We start from the raw sequence: 22,490 nt of genomic DNA on the forward strand, positions 1-22,490 counted from the left end.
TGGGGATTTGGGGAAAGAAACTTGTGTGAATATTTTTGAAGAAATTGTTTTGGAAGGCATTCTTTATTATTCTCTTCAACTTTATTTTAACCTCTCAGCTAGAACTGGGCTATCTTAATAGGCATTTGACATACATTGTTCCCTTTTGTTGAGTGAGTGATGAATCTCAATTTCTACTTTAGTGTTTGATGAAAACTGATTCTGATCATTTAAAAAATTAATGAATTCATCCTTATGTCTTCAACACCTAGCCAAGTCCTTGTTCACTGAATCAGTGGAGCTATGTGGTCTGCTAATATTATAAATAGAACAAAAGATAATCAATGGATTTTTTTTTATCTCCTGGGACAAACGATTAACATACTATTGAGAACTTATTAACTCTAAAGATTCCGAACCCTTCAAAAATATCCTTCTTTATTTATATTCAAGCAATTTTTGTGGTTTTGACTTTATTAAAGCATGTATCTTATTAATCACTCTTTGGAAATTCTTTTAAGATTAATGGAATTATGTAATAAATATAAATAATGAAATTTAGTTTTAGGAAATATATTTTATGGTAGAATCTTGTTTTCCTGCATTAATTCCATTATTAAAAAGCTGTCATACTTGTCCATGACTGTATTTTTCTTCTTACATATATATAGTTTTTGTAGTTTATATGACAATGATCAATTGAGAATTTTTTATATATTTAAGTATCAGTGCTTATAAGCAGTGAAACTAACTAGGAAATGCCATAGAAAATAATTAGATGGTAAAATGATTTAAATTAATTTATATAATATAACTTAGTAAAAATAATTTAAAATAAGTATGAGGTAAACTTTCTAGTAGCAAGTTCTGTTGGATGGGAAAATGATTTCCTAGTGTGATGTTGAGAATACAGTTCTCCCTAGACATTTGGACGGGAATTGATGAAGTACTAAAATACATGGCAGGAAAGAAAGGCTAGACTGAAGAACCCTTGGGTGAATAATCCATTATGCCTTTTCCATCTGCTTTATGCTGTTCACATTTTGCATTTCTCTATATAAAGTCATTCAGCCACTGGAGGTCTCTGTTTCTCTGTACAACTTTAGCAAGATAAGTATGTGTCATTATTTATAAAAAAAAAAAACTCTTCCTGTAAAAACCCACTAGTATTGAATAAGGGAGGCTGATGGGCTGCATTTCTATTTTTAATAGCTAGAGAATGTATGTAATTCTAGGTATTACAGTCATAGCTTTTGTTTAAACAGGGCAAGATTTGTGGTTATCATTCTAAGGTGTATGAGATTAGATGGATATTCACATTCAGAAATATTCAAGTAACTTGTCTTCAGAGAAGTGGCAAAGCACTGACTATAATTCATGAATTGACTTATCTCATTTTACATGTGGATAATCTCATGTATTTTTCTTTGAAATAAATAAAATAAAAACTGTGTTTAAAAATCCTTTTCCTAAAAAAGGGTTTGAACAAGTTAAGAGAATATTTACCTACAAGCTATCTTTAAATATAATTCCAGACCAATAAAAATTACACTTGAAATTATGTAAGGTTTGAAATACTGAAAATTTTGCTTTTCCTGGGAGCAATCCTTCATAACCATAGACATTAATATTGAAGTTTCATTTCCATATAGAGGTTATTTACTGAACACTTAATTTATGTGATATAGGGTGTATGGAATATACAGGTTAAAAACTCGTATGTTCTAAAGGAATTTCTAAGAGGTAGGTGGTGAGGATAAGAGGAAAATAAAAGAAAGTATGACTTAGCACAAATAAGGTGCTGTAGAGACTCAAAGATGGAAGAGGTCACATCTTCACCAACAGTAACAGAAAACATTCTGCGTGTGTTGGCATTGAAGTGAGTGAGATTTTGATAGACAACTATTTGGGGGGATGGGACTGGGAAGAAGTATAGAGTAGATTTGGGGAACAGGAGGTACATATTGATTGAAGGGTGAATGAAGTATGTGACTTAACAGTGATTTGATTAGTTTTATATATCAGCCTGAGGATTTTGCACTTAATTTAGAGGGGCAAAGGAAGGAATGAAATTTATAATTAATAAATACCTATTATAAGCCATGCTCTGTGCTATTTACTTTGTTCATAATAACACTTCTAAATATTTAACGGACAAAGATGCTGAGGAATAGGGAATTGAAGTGGTATAGCTAAGGTGCCAATTTTGTAGTCAAATTGAATAAGGGAAGAAGAAATGTACACATAGCCTATTTCATCAAATTTAGGATGCCATCATTCTGAGGCACTTTAGGTAGGAAAAAATACTACCAAGTTAAGTGAGGACACATTGATTGTAATATATGCGATTATTTTAGAGATAATAAAATATATGTATTTTAAAGATAGTGTTTTTTTGAATTTAGGAAAAAGTTTATTTTTAAGAAAACAGGAGGAAAAAGAAAAGCTGGTCACCTTAAGTACAATTCAGGAAGAAAGAGCAAAGAGCTCTTTGTTGTAACAATAATATCATATCTTTACATAGTATCTTGTAATTATCAAAGTGTTTTCACATATATTGTTTCACTTCAGACTCACAAAAACTCTGTTTCTATTAATGTATATTTGAAAACAGAAAAATAAGTTGTAGAATATGATATATATTCTAGTTTTTAAGAAAATTGCATGCTATATAATATAATATACATTTTTATTTATAACAATTAAATACTGTTTCACACACATTTGCATAGAAAATTTGTAGAAAGATAACTGTATAGAGTAGCTTCTATCAGAGTGGGCGCGTGAGAAATGGAAAGAGAATAGAGTTTCACTTTATATATAATTTCACATTGTTAGAGATTTTTACCGTAAGCGTGTATTATTTAAAATCCAATACAGATTTTTCAAAATTAAAAAAAACGACAACAGTAAAGACTAAGAGGCACAGAGAGTTTCTGTGATTTTACTAAGTTTGCACTGGTAGTAGATGGTAGAGTAGAGAAGCATTCAGTCTTACAAACTTCACACCCTTTACTGTTCTGTGGACATCAGGTGAGCCAACAATGGCCTACTCATTCAAGAACACAGCAAAAGGAGGCATGGAAAGAAATTTTATTAGAAATTTGACCTTAAAAAGGAATTGATCCTTGGGGAATTGTGCTGTATGATATAATCTACTGGCTTCTTCAAGTAGCCCTTGTAATACAGCTGCAATAAATAAATATGGATACAAAGGGCAGCTTTGAAGGAGAAAGTCAATAAACAGGACTCCGTGTGAAGATGTGTATGGTTAAAGGTGTTGAAAAAAGAGAAATTATCCTATCCACAAAGTCCAGTTTATAGTAATAGATGTTCATTGACCAGGTGTGTATGAAAGCTAAGGAAAGCAGGACCCCTTTGGATACTCTTATTTCATATTCAAAAGAAACACAACTTAGATATCTCAAAAATTTTTGAAAAGCAATTTAAATGTGTACTAAAGTCAAGTGAAGAAATTTTAAAGGTGAATCTTATTTGTCACATAGAAAACTATCTTAAAATACTTTCTCCATCCATCTCACAGTACCTCGAACATTACTGTTTGGCAGCTACTTCAGCCCCCTGTAATCCTTTCTCAAAACTTCCTAGTATTCACTTTCCAAACTCAGTCCACACTGGCTGTTCCTCTTCTTTTCACTTCTTTCTGTTCTTCTGGTTTATTTTCTCTCACTAGAGTGGTTACTCAGTGGCCACAACACAGCAGAGGTTAGGGAAGCAGATACTAAAACCCCGTTGGAAAGGAAGCCTCCTTGGAAGGAAGGCTTTGGAAATACTTACATAATCAGAATATACCAGGGTCCCATGTGGCCCAGGGTCTGTGTCCTATAACTGTCAAAGAAACAGCAGTCTGACTCTAGAAGCCAAGATAAATAGCGTTGATCTTTAAGTGTTTTTGAAAGAGCGTAGTGCAGAGGTTTCATACAGCACTTAATGTAGAAAGCTTCCTAAAAAATATTTCTACATCTCTCTGTAGCTCCCTCAAGTATCCCATTTGAGGCAAAGGTTAGGAATCCCCAAGTAGGGGAATTCATTAGCTCACCACTTGGGGGAGTGTTGAGGGAGTATGAGTGTAGCTAGTGGTCTGCCTGATAAAGGGTTCATTCACAGCATTCTTTCATTCAGTCTACAAGTGTTCACTGTGATGGGGTTAGGGACACAACAATAAGTATGGCACTTATAGTCTGTGAGGAAAGTAGACATCGAACATTAAAATCGTGATGAGTTATAATAATATCTTACATACATTCAATGCTAACTTTGTGCAGGTCTTATGCTAAAGCCTATACATTAATCTTTATTTAATTGTCTAATATTTCCAAGAAATCAATATGATAAATATAGTTATTACCTACATTCTACAAGTGGGTGTTACATAATAACTTCCTCAGAGTCACACATTTAATAAATGTTGGATCCAGGATTTGAAACCAAGTTTGCCTGATTGCTGATCTGAAGTTCTTAGCCAACGTTAAAGTGTTGTTGCTTTCTGGGAGGGAGGGAGGAGCCAGAGAAAAATGGTGCCATCATAGAAAGGAACTGAAAAGACTCTGCCTTCATCATTCAGACGTTGGGCTGCCTGCCAACAGCCGACCTCAGGGAATCAAGAAAACTGAATTTACAGAGGAAGACCCTTTGGAGCTGGGTCCCAGAGCATTCTGCTGAAGATCTTGCAGAAGCTGTAAAACAAACAGGCACTTGGCTCATAATTTGAGATGCAAGGTAAGGAACACGAATTCAGTGAGGGGAGATCTAGTCTGGGGAGAGACCCTGTGGCAAGTATATAATCAAGCATTTAAAAGATTGGCAATTTGGTAGGATTCTCCATTTCTCTTTGAGATGTAATAAACTCAACAAAGTCAATACCATCAGCTCTAGCCTCAAACAGTCATTCCTGGAGCAAAATGCACCTCACTGGCTGTGTGGTCTTAGGTAAGTACTTAACTCTTCTGGGCCTCAGTTTACTGAGATCAGTAATTTCAGGTTCAAAACTAATAAGTCTAAGTAGTTCTAAAGATTATGTGAAGTTCTTTATAAAAATTGCTTGGTCCAATAACAGGTACAGAGTACACCATGCAAAAAATGATGGGCGTTCTTGCTGCAGGCTGTTTACAGATTAAATGTTTGCTGTTTTGTTTTCTGTGAACCAGATTTCTTTATAGAGCTTTGTTTTTGAGAATGCATGCAAATAGATCCTGTTGGACTACCCCAGTATATACTGTGTTTTTGGCATAGGAGATGGGGCATTATTAATTTTTGTTGTTATTTTCATCGATACTGTAGCTAACGTTTATGGAGCAGTAACCACGTCAGAGAGTATGCCAGGCACTTTACACGCCCCGTGACATTTCACCATCACAGCGAATATGGGAGGTGGACATTTAGAGACAAGGATACCAGCTTCTGAAACTTAAGTGACTTGCCCACATGCTGGTAGATTTTGGTGCCAGATTTTGAATTCACTTCTGTCTCCTGTGTTTGAAAGGAGGCATTTGCAAGGAGGTGAGCTGGTCTCTTGGGTGGGCAGTGTGGCAGTCAGAGCTTCTCTCCATACACATTTGTGGCCTCCTTCCTGACCCTTCTGGCTATATGCCTTCCCTTGATGCATGCCAGGTCCCTGGGTCCCCACAGAGGAACAGGATCACCCACATGCAGGGGAGGAAAAGGGAGACCTACTTCAGGAGGCCTGGGGCTTTTCATGTGTGTGAAGTATTTCATGCTCAATGGCTCATCGAAAATCCTTTAAAATGCCTGTGGGCCTCTCAGGTGGAGTATGAGGAATGGATGACTGTCTAGGGAGTGGCAAGACTTGGGGCAGTTCACAGCTTTCCATGTAGTGAGAGCATCCAGCCACTCAGGCTCCATTTCTTCCTGGAAAGTTTCCTTTCTTTTTTCTTTTGGATACTCTATCTGACTGGGATTATCACATTTTGATTTTCTTGGAATGCTTCAGAGTTTGATGGAAAATGGAAAGCTAGTTTGAACGTTCTTTCCCTTTTCAGGGACTTGGAGTCTTATTACTGTATGGTTTTAGCTTTCCATGATTTGTTTTTTAATGTTGTGGTCTACATGGAACTAAGGAATGCATAATGCTATCATTTCGCTTTCCTGGGGTTTCCGTTATTCCTGTTATTGTTTATAATTTTTAACTTACTCTATTTCCAAAAAATGCATGTGAGGTGGTTTCCAATATGGAATGAATATAATACAGTGCAATTATAAAAAAGCCTTTCAAATTCAGATCTGAAGTTAAGTAAATGATGATAAATAGATATAGTGATTATCTAGGGTGAGTAAATTATTGCATCTGAGATTTAAATTTAACTTTGAGCTTCTTGGAAAACAAAGTAGGGGCAATATGATGGATTTTACAGCCTTTCTGAACTGAGAAAAGAAGTATACAAGTTGTTTCTGTAGAAGAGAATCCTTCCCGGACAAAAATTCTAGTAGAAGAAATGTGTAAGTTTGTATGTTATAGAAATATATGCAGATATGGATACACATTTGTTTTTATATATGTATGTAGACATATATGTACAGATATGCAAACATGAACATACATAGTAGTTCTTGTGTGTGTATACGTACATACATACATACATATATACATACATACATATTGTAGTAGGTAGACTAATGGCTACCCAAAGATGTCCACATCCTATTTCCTAGAATTTGTGAATATGTTAGATTAGAGGAATTAAGTTGCAGATGGAAATAAGGTTGCTAATATCTGACTTTAGAATAGGGAGATTATCTTGGACTATCTGGGTTGGCTCAGTGTAATCACAAGGGTACTTAAAAGTGGAAGAGAGCAGTAGAAGAGGAGGTCGGAGTAGTGCAGTATCAGAAAGTCTCAATCCACTATTGTGGCTTTGAAGATGGAGGAAGAGGACCATGAGCCAAGGGATGTAGGATGTCTCTGAAACTAGAAAAGGCAAGGGAATGGATTCTCCCTTAGAGCTTCCAGAAAGGAATGTAGCCCTGCTGTAACACCTTGATAAGAGCCCTGCCAGTCTTCTGACCTATCCAACTGAAAGGTAATAAATTTTTACTAAGCCACTACATTTTTGGTAATTAGTAATAGCAACAGTAGAAAACTATTATACACATGTGCACTTGTGCACATACATGGAGAGGTACACACACAGAAATGAACACATATACAGAAGAAAAAGAGGAGAGAGAAGAAAGAAAAATCATTGAAGAAATTTTTATAGAGAATTAAGATACTGCAGTCTAGGCACTTTGATTGCAAAAAATGCAACTTAATTCTCTTTTTTTTATATATGAAATTTATTGTCAAATTGGTTTCCATACAACACCCAGTGCTCATCCCAAAAGGGGCCCTCCTCAATACCCATCACCCTCCCTCCCCTCCCTCCCACCCCCCATCAACCCTCAGCTTGTTCTTAGTTTTTAAGAGTCTCTTATGCTTTGGCTCTCTCCCACTCTAACCTCTTTTTTTTTCCTTCCCGTCCCCCATGGGTTTCTGTTAAGTTTCTCAGGATCCACATAAGAGTGAAAACATATGGTATCTGCCTCTCTCTGTATGGCTTATTTTACTTAGCATAACACTCTCCAGTTCCATCCACGTTGCTACAAAGGGCCATATTTCATTCTTTCTCACTGCCACGTAGTACTCCATTGTGTATATAAACCACAATTTCTTTATCCATTCATTAGTTGATGGACATTTAGGCTCTTCCCATAATTTGGCTATTGTTGAGAGTGCTGCTATAAACATTGGGATACAAGTGCTCCTATGCAACTTAATTCTCATATAGAAGTACAATCAATTTCTTGACTCCTGGGTATTTAATAGGGTTTTTAGCTTTAGTCCAGACTACAGCAGAATTCTTGATTTTATTTACCTCTTCAAAACTTGTTAACAACAATGATATGCTAACACCACCATCTCCCAGGTACTGAAAGCCTAGAGTTGGGACCATCTCTTACTTATGTCATACCTGTAGAGTGACTTAGGCAATGGTGGGTGTATTTACATTCTGAAATTGAATACAAATCAGGGATTTTTCCTCCTGAGAGCTGATTGTTAAACATTTACCAGAATACCACTACTTATCATAGATTTACCCATCCTAGTAAGTGGCATGACTGTGTACTCAGTTGCCAAAACCTATGGTCATCTTTGGTTCCTCTTTCCCTTATTGTCCATATCTAATCAATCATCTAGTCTTGCAACCTCTACCTCCAAATGATATGCACTTTTTTCTATCTCCATGGTTACTGTCCTAGACTAGACTACCAATACATTTTACCTGGATCATTGCCATGGGCTTGTAATGGACCTCCTGGATTCTACTGTTGTGGAACCATCTTTTAAATGTAGACCATATCAAAATCTTTTAAAATGTAGACCATATCAAAATCACTAAATTCTACATCTGAAATCAATTTTACCATATATGTTAACTACCTAGAATTTAAATAAAACTTGAAATAAAAAAAAAGTAGATCATATCATGTCACATGACTGCCCTCAGAGTAAAACCCAACCTCCTTACCTTCAGCCTACAATGACTTCCCTTCTTTGCCTCAACATAACTTTCCAGTTTCATCTTGTCTTCACTTCAGCTCTCTCCCTGTGTTTTGGCCACATCATTCTTTCTGTTCCTCAATTCACCAAGATCATTTCTGTCAGAATGCCTTTGCCACGCAGTTCCCTTTGCCATTAATGTCTGTCTCCTTACTCCCATTTCTCTATATGGCTGCCTCCTTCCTCTCATTCAGGACTTAGCTTAAATATCTCCTCCTCAGTGAGATTTTTCCTGACCAATCAACCTAAAGTAGTCTTTAACATTCCTATAATATCACTGTGTGTCATTTCACCTTAGCTCCTGTTCCTACCTACTATTTCCTTGTTCATTTGTAGTGCCTGGCACACAGTAGGCTCTTAATAATTGCTTGTTGAAAGAATGAATTAACTTAGAGTGTTTAAAACACTGGCTCAAAATATGTTCCACACCTAGCTTCTTTCCTGTCTCTGGAGCCTAGTGGCAGAGGGTGGTTGGTAAAAACTGTCAAGCCTTCTGGGAAAAGAAAGTGGAAAATGGTTGGAGTGGCAGAAATATAAGTTAGAAGGTCAAGGAGCCAAGAGAGCTTGGGTGAGAATATTGCAGCCTTGGTAAATGGTATCTAAGTGTCAGATATCAGGATGCAGTTGGTAATTAAGAAGTTCTGAACTGGAAGCAAAAAAAAAAAAAAAAAAAAGAATGGAGGCAGAAAGATGGGTCAGTCCTGAGTCCAGACAGCCAGGGAGCTAGCACTGGGGCTTAGCTAATCCTTCCCACTTCTATCAGATAGTGCTAGTCTATCCTGAACTCTTTCTGAAGCCCTTCTTTAGCCTTGACTTTGCCCATCTTAAAGCCTAACTCTCATATATCAGCTATTACAACCAGATTTCCTCTAAGAGAAGTTTCAGGAGAGGTAAATACTCCATTGCTAGAGTTCATGTCTCTTCCCTCAATAGAGTGGTAGTTGTGTTCATTCATTGACTTTTATAGTTTCTAGGTGTAAATAGGCAAACTTTTTTTTTTCATTGTTACATTAATGATGTTCTCTCAACAGAACTTTCTAAGAATGACTGTTCTTACCCTCCTAGATTCTTATTGTAGAAAGGGCCTTGATCAATTATTTTAACAGTCCCTTTATTTTACAAAGTGCTTATTTGACCTGCTCCAGCTCACAAAGGGAATGGCAGACTCAGGATTAAAATCTGTATTTCCTGACTTCATGACTACTTAATTTAGAGTCAAAATTGGCATTACACTGTCATCTGAAAAGTGAGAAAGAGACAAATAAGTAAGTAAGTTGCCATCAAGATCAGGGACTGATTAAACAATAACAAAACACTCCAGATGTCTTTTGGAGTGGGTGCAGCTTGACTCCTCTCTTCTTAGGCTTCTGGTTTGCAAACAGTAATGACTAATGACATTCTGAATGTTGGTCACAGGGCCTGGAAACATCCTGAGAGGATTTGGACCAAGTATAGATTAGGATATACTAAATATAATTTTTGTTATAGCATATTATATTATTTTCTAAATCGGCACTTGTAGTCTCTGGTTACTATGTAAGATTTAACTGGATCCTTCATTAGCCAGATGTCTGTTTCTTGACTACTTCAGGTAAAGAGAACTTGGCTGTACTTTTAATAGAACAGGTTTTGTTAGTATTACATAATCTTTACTCTTAGACTCTGCTATAACCTAACAGTTTTAGTTTATTCTCATTTCTTCAAGAAGAGGAATTGGTTATAGCACACCTGGCTTGTACAGATACGGTAGTCTTGAGGGAGGAAAAACTCAAACCATTCATGTAAAACAACTGAAGTAGAACTCGACTATATGATGGTGGTACCAATATGGTAATGATAATTCTCTTTTCCAAGTTCAACCTCAGAGAGTTTGGTGGAAAGATCCTGTTTCCTCAGCTGCTATCTTCAAGTTTTCCTTTTTAATCTTTGAATTGCTTTTTGATAATCTCCCTCTCTCTTTTTTGAGAGTTAAAGTCTTGCAAATTCTTATTAATTAGGTGGGTTCAGAATATGAGAGTGTTCCATTAAGTCAGAGAATTGCTTTCTGAAGTTGGCAATTTAATAAGATTTTTGAAGTTAAGAAGTTCACTGAATTTCTACCATGCACAAAGCACTCTGTCTTCTAGCAGCTTACACTCCAATCAGTATTCTCCTAGTGTGTTTGGAGCCCGGTTTAATGAATTCAAAGAGAAAGGGCATTTTTTTGTTTCCTTTGCCAATTTCCCCAGCTGGACATGCCTCATAAAAAAGAGGAAATTCCATGATAATGGAAATAAAAAATTGGGCATGTTGCCACATTAGGACGGAGGCCACTTCAGGGTGCCATTTAGATGCTGAATCATTCTTGTGGTTCTTTGAATAGCATCTAAAGTTGAATTATAGCAGATGAGAAAAATCCTCTCAGGATAGGAAGAAGAAAATATGTCTTATACATAACCTTTGGCATATTGAAAATGCAGAATACTTAACTTTTACAACTTTATATCTCTTATAGTTCAAAATAATCTGATATGTAGGTAATTAGGGGAGATAACATAGAGGATAGATTTGCAACTGTAATTTTCTTTGGCTTTAGGTGGTAATAAGTGGAAAATACTCATGAATATTATAAATCAAAGGGAATCAAATACTGGGTAGATGAAGCTGAAGGAAGGAGATAATTATATACTGGTAGAAACCAGTATAGAATTGCTGGGAGTTATTTGTTTGCATATTTTTAAAGTAATGTGTTTTTTTTTTAAGTTTATTTATTTTGAGAGAAAGAAAGAGTGTGCATATGAGTCGGGGAGAGGCAGAGAGAGAGGGAGAGAGACAATCCCAAGTAGGCTCTGCACTTAATTGTGCCAAGCCAGACTCAGGGCTCGATCCAACGAACTGTGAGATCATGACGTGAGTCAAGATCAAGAGTCGAATGCTCAACTGCTCAACTGATTGAGCCACCCAGGTGCCCCAATTTATTTGTTTTTTGTATGGTGGCTTTTTCTCTCAAGATCTAAATTTTGGGTGAAGTGTTGTGGTCAGAACTTCATTTAAATCAACAATACTCAATATTTTAGGGTCTCGTTGATTTATATAATAAACATTTTTGGTATGCAAATTGTATTTCAAGACACTGGATTGGGTATTGTGAATATAAGCGTAGAAGTGTCAATCAGACAAAATCTCTGCCCCCATGGAACTTAGAGTCTAGCGGAGAGGCAGATATTGCACAAGTGATTATGAATGTTATGGGTAGTTTGCAGAAATTCAGAGCGTTGTGGAATCAAATAACCAGGCAACCTTACCTAGTTTGGTAAGAGGGAGGTTTATATAAGGAAGTGACATTCAAACTAAGAAAGCAAGGATTAGGGGGAGTTAGCCAAATGAAGTGGGGTGTGTGTTCATGTGTGAGAGAGACACAGAGGGATAATGGTGCTGGGTCAGGAAGGAAGAATGAGTTCCAGAAATTCCAGGCAGGGGAAAATGCATGTATGGGAACCTAGATGTGGCTGGAGTTCTCTGAGGTGGGAAGGGAGGTGGGAGAGATGAGGCTGCAGAGATAAACATGGAACGGATCACTCAGGGTCATGCCAGGGATTCGTGCTTCGGCATGAGGGTAATGGGGAGCCTGGGCGGGGGTTTTGATTAGTAAGAATCAGCTGGAAAGGGTGGAAATGAGAGCATCAGTCAATGGCCTGTTGTAGAAATGTAGGTATTTGGGCATTCTGGACTCCTCCTCCTAGCTTAGTTATTAAGTCTTACTTAAGTTATTAAGAAACATCCTTTACGATGTTTCCATCATTTGCCCTCTCCTTTTTCATTTCTAATATGCTTGTGAAAAACAACTTTCTTCCCCAGGTCTTTACCATCTACAATCTGCTTATGAACCACAGGGAAAGAAATTTTCCAAAACACCGAAGACGTATGTATGTCTTCCTCTTTAAAAAAAATGCAGATGCCTGTCTGATGAACCCCAAATGCCCCAGGTGCTTGCTTCCAGCTTCTTTTTACTCCCAACACTTTTGCCCTCAGGTGGGTTGCTTGACCTCGTTAGTCCTCCTGGTGTTCCCGCACTGCTTCCGTTGGACTTTCTGTGCTTCCACTGCCTGTAGGGACTTTCTTCCTCTTCCCACTTTACTGGATGTCATCTGATCTCAATAAAGCCCCAGTTCCTCTGTGAAGTCCCAGATTTCATCTTCCTTCTTAATTACTCATTCCAGGAAACCCCATGCCACCGTTGTCTTCACTACCACCACCACCTTAATTGTTACTCATTGTTTCAAGTATGTTTCTTGGCTCAATAGTTGTTGTTATGGACTAAAAGAAGAGTTGTGTACCCCCAGATTCATGTGTTGAAACCTCACCCTGCAATATGATGGCATTAGGAGATGTGAGTTTTGGGAGGTGATTAGGATTAGATGAGGTCTCAGGGCAGAGCCCTCGTGTATGGACTAGTGCCCTTATGAAGAGTAAAGGGATAAATTCTTTTCATATTTTGGAAAGAAGAGTCTGTGATTAATGAAGATATATTATGGAAATATTTGTAAATATCTTCTGTTTATAAATGAATTAAGTCCTTCTTCCCTTCAGAATAAATATTATTGCACAACAGAAAGAATATTCTATGCTAAGATGTTCCTTACTGCTCTTCCTATACTGTATTGAACTTAGACAATCACGTGCTATATCAAATCAGAGTCTGATTATTTTGATTAAAAGTGACTTTCTGAGCTACCATTTGTTTCTTCATTGAAGTACAGCAAGGTTACTATGTGACTTCATTATTTTGTAGCTCCTCAAGGCCTAAATAGAACTATATTCAACTAGTTATAAGCAGGTTTATATTATCTGGCTCAAACTGCAAAAACAAGGTTTGAAAAATTTGCTCATTCATTACTCCAACAAATATCTTTTGTGATTACAGAGTGTCACATACTGTATTAATTCCCGGAAAATCCCCAACCTTAATGAGGTCTGTTTAGAAAGAAATTAAGGAAAGACAACCAGCCATTACAGCACACAACATACACTTATGACAGGTAGAGACAGAAGAGCTCTAATATGCTCTAGAGTACACTGAGTCCAGGCCATGTCTGATATTTTTGCTGCATTTTGCTGCATAACAGGTTGGCTATAAGGCAGTTTTGTTGCAGAAGATAAAAATCACAAAAAATAAAAGGGGAACATTCATTAAAAAGGACATAATGAAACATGAAAAATGAATAACAATTAAAAAGACTGTGAAATACAAAATATTTGACACTTAAAATGTGTGTAGATTCATGGCAGTGCTGTGCAAATAACTGATTTTATTTTGTGGATTCTTCCTAAGCACTTGTCTTCAATGTCTTTCATTCATATACATTTTTTTTTTTTTTTTACTTTGTCTCCTTGTTCAGCATCTCAATTTTTCTTTCTTTGCTAAAATTTCTTCCTTCATTAAAAGAGATATCAGTGGGGTGCCTGGGTGGCTCCGTTGGTTAAGTCTCCTACTTCAGCTAAGGTCATGATATTATGGTTCGTGGGTTCCAGCCCCGCATCCGGCTCTGTGCTAACAGCTCAGATCCTGGAGCCTGCTTCAGATTCTGTGTGTCCCTCTCTCTCTGCCCCTCCCCAACTCTTGCTCTGTCTCTCAAGAATAAATAAATGTTAAAAAAATAAAATAAAAGAGGTATCAGTTTCCAAATACTAGAATGCATGTTTGTAACTCAGCTTTATATTGTATTGTGAAAGCTTTCTACACTCTTCTCGGCATATCGTCACATATCCCTTGATAGATGCTCCAAAGTTCTTTGGAAAATGTGGGTTCAAAACTCTGTCCCACTGTATAGACTATTATGAGGGCTAAGATTTAATAATATAAAAATGGGAGTACTGCATCAATGGAGAAATGAAACCAAACTGTCAACCAGTTGAAACCAGTAAACTGTCAACCAGTTATTTTTTTTGTCTTTTATGGCAAAATTGCCTTACAGGTAATTAGTTCTACAACAAAAATGCTTATGGTGGAAATGCGTGCCACAAAGATGCTCCAGGTAGTGAAACTACCTGGAACCAGCCTGGGCATTAGGGAAGACTTTTAGAAGAAGGTGAACACAATGAGGTATTATTCAAAGGGGACAGCAGGTGCTAAGGTCCTATGGTGAGAGAACAGTCTTGGAATCAGGGGCGAGGAGGTGGGGGCCAGGTTCAGAAGGAGTACATGTTCCAAGGGTGTTCTGTACAGAGCCATGTTGGAGAAGTTTGGACCTTTGAGGAGAAGGTCTTCCCTTACCCAGTGAAGCTTTTTTTTTTTTTTTTTTTAAATTTAAGAGAGATTTTTAAAGGGGAAGTTACCTTCAAGTTAACCAGCCAAGATTTTTATAATACAGAGTTTGTTTATTCTTTACATAAGCAGGGCTAAAGATTTTGTCCTTTTTCCAGCCTCCTAGAGATTTTTTTTTAAAGCACATGGGTATGATCTACACTTAGAGGGAAAGAGGTACTGATCCCAGTTGCTGGAAAGCAGTACTTCTGCAGCAAGACTTTATCCTCTGGAAGGAGGATGTCTATGTCTAGAATGGAGCTGTAGAAGAATTGTTTATATGGGGCTCAGAATTATTTTAACAAGACAAGAAATGTGATGTGTTGAGGGAATGGGAACTAATATGTGTTATGCCTGAAGACTGAAATCTTGTTAGCTGCTTTGACAAAGTATTTTCTTTTCTTTTTTTTTTTTAATATAATTTATTGTCAAATTGGTTTCCATCCAACACCCAGTGCTCATCCCACCAGGTGCCCTCCTCAATGCCCATCACCCACTATCCCCCCCTGCTACTCCTATCAACCCTCAGTTTGTTCTCAGGATTTAAGAGTCTCTTATGGTTTGCCTCCCTCCCTCTCTGTAACATTTTTCCCCCTTCCCTTCCCCATGGTCTTCTGTTAAGTTTCTCAGGATCCACATAAGAGTGAAAAGATATGGTAGCTGTCTTTCTCTGCCTGACTTATTTCACTTAACATAGTACCCTCCAGTTCCATCCACGTTGCTACAAGTGGTCAGATTTCATTCCTTCTCATTCCATTGTATATATACACCACATCTTCCTTATCCATTCTTCAGTTGATGGACATTTAGGCTCTTTCCATAATTTGGCTATTGTTGAAAGTGCTGCTATAAACATTGGGGTACATGTGCTTCTATGCATCAGCATTCCTGTATTCCTTGGGTAAATTCCTAGCAGTGCTATTGCTGGGTCACAGGGTAGACATATTTTTAATTTTTTGAGGAACCTCCACACTGTTTTCCAGAGTGGCTGTACCAGTTTGCTTCCCACCAACAGTGCAAGAGGGTTCCCGTTTCTCCACATCCTCACCAGCATCTGTAGTCTCCTGATTTGTTCATTTTAGCCACTCTGACTGGCGTGAGGTGATATCTGAGTGTGGTTTTGATTTGTATTTCCCTGGTGAGGAGTGATGTTGAGCATCTTTTCATGTGCCTGTTGGCCATCTGGATGTCTTCTTTAGAGAAGTGTCTATTCATGTCTTCTGCCCATTTCTTCACTGGATTATTTGTTTTTTGGGCGTGGAGTTTGGTGAGTTCTTTATAGATTTTGGATACTAGCCCATTGTCTGATATGTCATTTGCAAATATCTTCTCTCATTCTGTCAGTTGCCTTTTAGTTTTGTTGATTGTTTCCTTTGCAGTGCAGAAGCTTTTTATCTTGATGAGGTCCCAATAGTTCATGTTTGCTTTTAATTCCTTTGCCTTTGAAGATGTGTCCAGTAAGAAATTGATGCGGCTGAAGTCAAAGAGGGAAAAAACCGCTTTCTCCTTTAGGGTTTTGATAGTTTCCTGTCTCACATTCAGGCCCTTCATCCATTTTGAGTTTATTTTTGTGAATGGTGTGAGAAAGTGGTCTAGTTTCATTCTTCTGCATGTTGCTGTCCAGTTCTCCCAGCACCATTTGTTAAAGAGACTGTCTTTTTCCCATTGGATATTCTTTCCTGCTTTGTGAAAGATTAGTTGGCCGTACATTTGTGGGTCCATTTCTGGGGTCTCTATTCTATTCCGTTGGTCTCTGTGTCTGTTTTTGTGCCAATACCATGGTGTCTTGATGATTACAGCTTTGTAGTAGAGGCTAAAGTCTGGGATTGTGATGCCTCCCGCTTTGGTCTTCTTCAATATTACTTTGGCTATTCGGGGTTTTTTTTGTGATTCCATACTAATTTTAAGATTGTTTGTTCTAGCTTTGAGAAGAATGCTGGTGCAATTTTGATTGGGATTGCATTGAATGTGTAGATTGCTTTGGGTAGTATTGACATTTTAACAATATTTATTCTTACAATCCATGAGCATGGAATGTTCTTCCACTTCTTTATATCTTCTTCAATTTCCTTCATAAGCTTTCTATAGTTTTCAGCATACAGATCTTTTACATCTTTGGTTAGGTTTGTTGCTAGGTGTTTTATGGTTCTTGGTACAATAGTGAATGGGATCGGTTCCTTTATTTCTCTTTCTGTTGCTTCATTATTAGTGTATAAAAATGCAACTGATTTCTGTACACTGATTTTGTACCCTGCGACTTTGCTGAATTCATGTATCAGTTCTAGCAGACTTTTGGTGGAGTCTGTTGGGTTTTCTATGTAGATATCATGTCATCTGCTAAAAGTGAAAGTTTGACTTCATCTTTGCCAGTTTTGATGCCTTTGATTTCCTTTTGTTGTCTGATTGCTGATGCTAGGATTTCCAACACTGTGTTAAACAATAGCGGTGAGAGTGGACATCCCTGTCATGTTCCTGATCTCAGGGGGAAAGCTCTCAGTTTTTCCCCATTGAGGATGATAGTAGCTGTGGGCTTTTCATAAATGGTTTTATGATGTTTAAGTGTGTTCCTTCTATCCCGACTTTCTCAAGGGTTTTTATGAAGAAAGGATGCTGAATTTTGTCAAATGCTTTTTCTGCATTGATTGACAAGGATCATATGGTTCTTATCTTTTCTTTTATTGATGTGATGTGTTACATTGATTGATTTGCAAATATTGAACCAGCCCTGCAGCCCAGGAATGAATCCCCCTTGATCATGGTGAATAATTCTTTTTATATGCTGTTGAATTTGATTTGCTAGTATCTTAGTGAGAATTTTTACATCCGTATTCATCAGGGATAAAAGCATTTTCAAGTCCGTTTTTAGTAATCATGATCATAGTTGGGTATTTTCCCTAACATTTTTCATTATTAGGGACTCTAATCCCTTACAATTATGAGCAGAGACAGAGGAAAATAAAGAAGGATCGGAACTGCCCCCAGGAAGCTTTGCCTTATTTCTCATCCCATATCATCTTTGCCAAAATTTGAAGAACACTGGCTTGATTTGAGGAGCTCTTTAACTGGTTCCAAAGGGCCATTGAGTCCAATTCATACAAATTGGAGAGATGGAGTAACTGAGACAAGTTCCAAAGTTCCTTCTAGGGATTTAGAATATAGAATGCTTATTTTAGGAAAAAAAATTCTGCCAAGTTTTCATTTTTCTTCCTTCTTCCTTAATGTTGATGTAGATTTAAGCTTTGGCTTTTCAATGTATATTTGAAGTGACCGTCCGTATGGAATAGCATCCAGTAGAATAAAAAAGTATTTCCAGATGCTATTTTCTTTTTTTGTAACCAAATGTTAGACTTGGAAGAAGCAGAGGGGTTTTGCTACCTGACATTGCAGCTCCCCTGAATGACTGCCTGTGCCTGCCACTGCAGCAGACAAAGCAGATGGCAGGTGGCCCCATCCCCACAGCTTTTTTTCTCTTCAGTGTCCATCTCAGAGACTCCTGAGCCTTAGGGAAGCCAGTGTCTTTCTGAGTTTTGGGTGGTCTTCATGTCTTCCTCCTTCACTATTACAAGAAACTACCTTCATGAATGTGAAGGTGTCTGGTGAGAGCTGCACAGGTTGACTGTACGTAAGGTAACAGATTTTACTTCACAACCTTCTGGACTTCCAGAAGCACTATCCCTAAGGGCCATGCAGAGTTGAAATTGAGGCAGCACTTTGTAGGGTGTGTTCCCCAAACACCTGGAAGTCTTTGGCCTGGGACGTTATTAGTCCTTGACCAAAATTTCCTTGCTCTGTCCTTTACTATGAGATTATATCTTTTACACTTTCTTTGATACAAAGATGGTAATAGAAAATGGTAGAAATTTGTATTTTTAAGTTGAATTTTAGAGAAACAAAGAGTCGGCAATTATTTGGGTCAGTATTAAAAAAACCTATCAAGAACTATGAAGGGTCTGAAGTTTTACTATACCTGCAAGCTAAAAAGTTAATATATTACAGTTTCATGGATCCTGACAGAAGATAAGTGACTCCTGAGTTAGAGACAAAAGACTTATTTTCATGGCAAAATGAACAGCATGGGCATCAGCATATTTGTATCTGTTCCTTGAGTCCTAAGGGTAATACAAAGAGGGCCAGATGGCACTAGCACGTGCACTGTGAGTAGCATGAGAAAAGAGGAGACTTGAGTTTATGGAACTTGAATCTTTTATAATGGACAATAAGCATGCCTGCCCTTTGGTCAGGAGAGAGATGATGCCATCTCCACCCTGCAAAGCTATTTGCTATCTATCATTCTTGAAGAGTCTGAAACAAGAATCAGTAAGTGTCACATACAGAAGAACAAAGAACCATGACATTTTTTTTTCTCAACAAAAAATAATTTTTCTAGTTGGCCAAATCTGTAAGTCTGAAAACTACTGAACTAGATGTAATTCCAGAGAATAAGGAGAAAGGGGGGGGGGGGAAGAAAAAAGAGAGAGGACAGTCATTTTGTGCAAGTGTGTGGAGGTGACAAAAATTCTTCCTGAGGTTCTTTATCTGACTACTAATTCTATGTAATTAACCAGCTCTTAAAGTTAGTTTTATATTCTGTGTGCTATTAGTAGGAATAATGGCTTTAATTATTTTTTCAACAATTAACTTATAGCCATAATGATTCTAAAGTGTAGCCTGTAATAATGTAAACATTTTGGATCATGTGATATCTATTAAATAAGTGGCTCTTGAATTCAAATTGATAATATTAACATTAGCAGTTTTTGAAAAGGTATGATAATTTTACATTTTTGTGAAGAGTTCATTGAAATTTTCAAAACAGTTTAAAAAATTACTGTTGAAGAGGTAATGTGAATCTTGGGGAGAAAAAATGGGACCACTTACTATAAGCGTCTTACATGAAGTCGTCCTCAATGTAACTACTCTGATTTTTTAATATTAAGATTTTAGTTTGGTTAGGATTGAATCCAGTCAGAAATAGTGGTGTGTTTCCAAAGAATACATGCTAAGGAAGGTTATGGGTACTGACTAGATGTTAGACCTACTTGCTTGAAGAAAGAGGAAAGAAACTTCTGTAGAAGCTGGAAAAAAAGACCTTAGGCTTTTGTGGAAGGAGTTATTTAAAGAAAATAGATTTCCAGGAAGCATTTTCATCAAAGGTACTAGAATATACATTCTGAAGCTTTATGTGACTTTTGAGTACATGACTAATCTGCTGAGATTTGGGGAATTCTCTCTCTCTCTCTCTCTTTTTTTTTTTTTTTTTGTTCATTTTTGAGAGGGAGATGGCGTGACTGGTGGAGGGGCAGAGAGAGAGGGGACAGAAGATCTGAAGTGAGCTCTAGGCTGACAGCAGTGAGCTTGATGCGGGGCTTGAACTCGTTAACTGTGAGATTGTGACCCGAGCTGAAGTGGGACACTTAATCCACTGAGTCACCCAGAAGCCCGGAGATTTTGGGATTTATAAATCACTTTGGTAAGTGTGTAGAAAATAGATTTTCAGTAATAAAATTTCAAAAAGTCCTTATGACAGGATTCATAAAATCCCTCTAATATGCCAAGTAATGGATAAGAGACATAAGTAACACATTTTCCATTCTTTTGGGAGCAATTACCATGAACTGCAAACCAGAACAATAATGGTTAAATGAAAGAAGTGGTTTAACGAGAAATATGGAAAAGAAAGAAAAACAAAACAAAACAAAACTGTGCTGATTTTCTAAAGGGAATTATTCTGCCTGATGGTTGATTGCCAAACCGTATGATTCTAGAGCATCTTTTTATCAAATGGAGAAGCTACACACTGCCATTTACTGTTAATCACAGCAGTACATGAAGGGGCTTTCCTTTTAAGAAATGCAAGAAACATTGACTTGAAAACATTGATAAGACTTGTGGCATCATGGCTAGTGGGGCAAAAGATGGGGAAGGAAAAGTTAAACAGATTAAAGAACGAGACAGTAAGATTCTGGTTTTTTTCTAACACCAAAGCATGTTTGTGAGAAAGTGGTAATTACATTCCTAGTAGATTTTTGAAAGTGAGGACACTTTATGCATGTAGCCTAACTGGTATTCCCTTAATGGGAAACCTGGTGGCTTGCTCTGTGGTGCCAGTGAAATGAAATTCTATGGGGAAGGGGTGGGTAGGAGAAGAGGTAGCATGCTTTATGTCTGCCTGCCTACTATGGCTCGGCCTCAGCAGACTGGGACCAGGCCTGGGCTGGTGGAAAGTCTCTGAGCACAATAGTTTTGTCCCTACTGTCCAGTGTCTATGGGGCATAGGTGTTTGGGTATGTAAGTTTAAAGCCTTTTCTCTTTCCTTATTCTAGTTCCTCAAAAGGAGGTAGAGTGGAATTCTCAGTGAAATACCATAGTGCTTTTGGTGGGAGGAATAAGGGATCATCAGGAAAACCTTTCTATAGAAACTTTCTGATGAGGTGCATGCTCTCATTCTTTTCCCTCCAATAATGTTGGTGGGTAAATACCAGACTTTATGGTGTCTTCAGTTTAAGGGATAACCCAACTCCTGTAATTCCTAATCAGCATCAGGATGAGACCAATGGGCAATGGAATTGGTTGTATACACTGGCTCAGCATGCTAGCTGAGCTCTTTGCTTCAGGATGGCTCTCTTATCTGGGTCTCTGTTGGCTTACTCTAGCAAAAGTGGAGATGAACTAGAATTACAAGGCCAGCATTTGAATATGGGCAGGCTGCTTGCCTGCTGTCTGAGCCTTGTGCTGAAGGGGAAATGATGCCCTGGAGGCACAGGAGGAGTTTCTCCTGGAATTGTGCAAATCACTGAGTAATGACCAGTATCTAATGCAGACTTCAGTCTGTTCTCCAGAACATGGTAAGCACCCTGTAAATATCTGATGACTGGATGAATGAATGATGTCCCTTTCACTGAGGGACCTTGTGCTGTAGTAAATGCTTGGTCAAAGATTTGGGGATGTGGGCTTCTGATCAAATTTTCGTCCATTAGAGATGTAATAGACAGCTATCTAGTCCTAGAAAACCCATAACATATCTATGAGTGTATCTCTAAAACCTGGTTTTATGAGCCGTCAGGTAACTCTCAGAAATATAACATTCCAGGCCAAGTCAGTCTCCAGCCCCATTTCATATTTTAATTTATTTCAGGATGGTCATGATGATTTCTAATTTGACCTAAGTCTCCTTAAGCCTTTGTAGATGCCAATAGGGGAAGCAAAACTGATTTTTACCATTGTATTTTATCTGATATTCTTGAGACATTTAGAACTGATCAGGTCTAGGATGAGAAGACATGATCTGTATTTACTGGGTACCTATTGGATACCTGGCACTAGCACAGATTATGAGAAACCAGGAGGACAACTTTATGATCTCTACCTTCAAGAGTTCCCAGTCTGGTGGAGGAAACAAGTAGGGCAACAACTAATATGTGTGTTTAATTAAAAATTTTCCTCAAAGATGCCCAATTTTAGGCATTATGACATAAAACAGCTGGACTGTGAATACCCCAAGGCATTGATTGCTAGTATATTTCCAGTACCCAGTATAGTACCTGGTATATCGTAGAAGCTCAATAAAAGATTGTTGAATGAGTGAAGGAAGGAGTTACAGGGTGCAAGCTTAATAGGGCTATGCCATAATAAAGAAAATGTAACACATAG

The sequence above is a fragment of the Panthera onca genome, chromosome B2 (assembly GCF_046562875.1).
Source record: "Panthera onca isolate mPanOnc1 chromosome B2, mPanOnc1 haplotype 2, whole genome shotgun sequence".
Taxonomy (NCBI): domain Eukaryota; kingdom Metazoa; phylum Chordata; class Mammalia; order Carnivora; family Felidae; genus Panthera; species Panthera onca.